We start from the raw sequence: 2,589 nt of genomic DNA on the forward strand, positions 1-2,589 counted from the left end.
CCCCGCCACCCCGTCTCCTGTTCCTCCCAGCTGGAGGTGGTGGTGAGCTGTCTTGGAGCATGTGGACCAGGGTAGTACTCTAGGGAAGGTGGAGTAAGAAGGGTGGAGGGGAGGCACCTGGGGCAGTGACTGTGGAGCTGCCTGAGGAGCCTTGGAGCCCTTCCACCAGGCACTGTATGAAGGAAAACGTACCTTCCTTCCTCTTAGGGAACTATCACTGGAATTCTCTGTTAGAGCAGCTGAACCTATACATCTTGACTCACACCGTATGCAAGATACTAACCACTGCTTAATAAAGCAACAGAAAATAACAGTTAGTGTACCTGGACTCTGCCTCATGCAAGGTTTGAGGATTCATAGACTCAGGATTTGAGGATTTCATTGCTTGGGGGAAATGAAATAATCTTGGGATGTGGAGAGAAATTTGGCATCCACAAGGTTTGTGACCTTTCAAAAACCCTGAAAGCTATTAGATTAAGTTGTGTGCAGCCTTGAGTGCCCCAAGGCTGGGCTCTCTGGGTGGTTTATCATCACAGGAGTGGGCAGGTAAGGCTTAGTAGACAGACAGAACCTCCCTTCCCCAGCTTCCCTCTGACAGATTCTTATTTATTTATTTATTCGTGTATTTCTTTATGGCTGCACGTGAGCTCAGTAGTTGTGGCTGGCGGGCTCTAGAGCGCAGGCTCGGTAGTTGTGGCACACGGGCTTAGTTGCTCCGCGGCATGTGGGATCTTCCCAGTCCAGGGCTCAAACCCATGTCCGCTGCACTGGCAGGCAGATTCTTAACCACTGTGCCACCAAGGAAGTCCCTCTCTGACAGATTCTTAAAGCAGAAGAGCCTCCAAGAGAAATGTCCCTGTCTCTGCCTCAGGACAGGAGACAACCAGCACTATCAGTAAGAGATGGCCTTCTGCCGCACTTTCAAGACCTTTGGAGAAGGAGTCTGCATTTAATAATACCTGCCTCATCAGGAGAAAATGACTTGGGTTACTTGATAGTTATCAAAGCACTTTCACACCTATTGGCTCTCCTATTTCATCCTCCTACTAACTTGGGTGTGAGCCAGGTGCAACAAGGTCTTGTCTACTGTCCTCCAAGAATCTGAGCTAATCACAGGAGGTCATGAGGCTTCCAGGGGCAGAGCGGAGCTAGGACACCAGGTAAGGCCCTCCTTCCTGTCACTTACTAGCTTTGCCCCTCCATCAACCAAATCAGTGACGGCTCCCTGACCATCCGTTCTCTGGATGGGCCCCAGCCAGCATGTGAGTGGGCCGCCAAGGTGGACAGGACAGAGCTCTTGGCCTCTGGGAGCTTTCGGGGGTGTGGGGAAATGTGACAGGTTTGCACACCTGGCTACAGTGTGACGCTCTGTAGGGTGAGCACTGTGTGATGGGCACAAGCCACAGTGCTCCCAGCCCTTCAGGCCAGAACAGTCACTAAGGACCCAAAAAATGAGTTTGTGGCAACTGCTGGAATCCCGCCCTCCCGTGCCCACGGGTGCTGAGCATGAAGCCTGAGGCACTGATGCCCTGCACCTGCGCACGCACTGTACACACACCTGTACACACACGTGTGCACACACCTGTACACACGTGTACACACACACGCAGGCACTGCGGCGCGTAGTCCCTGCAGCCCAGAGCGGGAGGGTGGGCGCGGAGGGCGAGCACCTGTCCGCCCGCTGAGCTGCCAGGCAGCCTCCTGCCCGCGGGCGCCCGCGCCCCCTCCCCGCGCCGTCTATTTATATCGCTCGCCGGCTCTGCCCATATTGGGCAGCGCCAGCAGGTCAGGCGCCCCGAGCCGGGTCGCGGCGCCATTGCGGCGGCCTCTGCGGAACGAGTGCGGCCGCGCCTCCCGTCGGGGTAGCCCCGTAAGTAACGGTGACCGGGCCGCGAGGACCACCCGAGGCCCCTCCGGCACCTGCGCCCCCGCCACGCGTGCAGCCCCGCGCCCCTGACCGCCTGGTCCTGGGCCGCCCTCGCCGGCCCTGGCGGCCGTGGAGGGGGCGCCTGTGTCTGCCCGTCCCGGGGTCCTCTGGAACCGAGAGTGCCCGGCACTCGACAGGATCCGCTCTCTGAACTGTAGGCCGAGGAGTCTAATCGCCCTGCGTTATCCCACCCCCCAACCCCCGCGGGATTCTTAAGAGTAACTAACGAGCTCGATGCATGTTAAAGGCTCTGGTAAGAATGCAAAACGTCAGCTCTTCAAAGGAAAGGAAAAAGGAAGCTTGCCTTATTTAGCTTTATCTCCATCCTGGCCGTCATTAAAAGCCAGGTGTGTGGAACGGATTATTACTTTGCAAAAAATCCAGTATTTTCCAAAGCTCCGGGGAGACTCGGAGTGCATGCAGGGTGGGGCAGGTGTCCTGAGCCATTTTCAGCCAGGGTCTGTACAAGATGGTGATGCTGAAGCAAACTAGGGTGTGGGGAGTAATGGGGAAAGCCGGGGGTCACCACGGTAAATGCTGTAGGAGAACTAAAGGGGCAGGGGTGAGAAAAATTATAAATGAGGACTGACTCCCAGGTCTGCATTGGGCGGCGGGGGGGGGGGCTGGGAATGGGAAGGAGATGTGCCATCTGAGAGGGGGGG

Source organism: Lipotes vexillifer, unplaced genomic scaffold (assembly GCF_000442215.2).
Source record: "Lipotes vexillifer unplaced genomic scaffold, Lipotes_vexillifer_v1.1 scaffold1115, whole genome shotgun sequence".
NCBI classification, from domain to species: domain Eukaryota; kingdom Metazoa; phylum Chordata; class Mammalia; order Artiodactyla; family Lipotidae; genus Lipotes; species Lipotes vexillifer.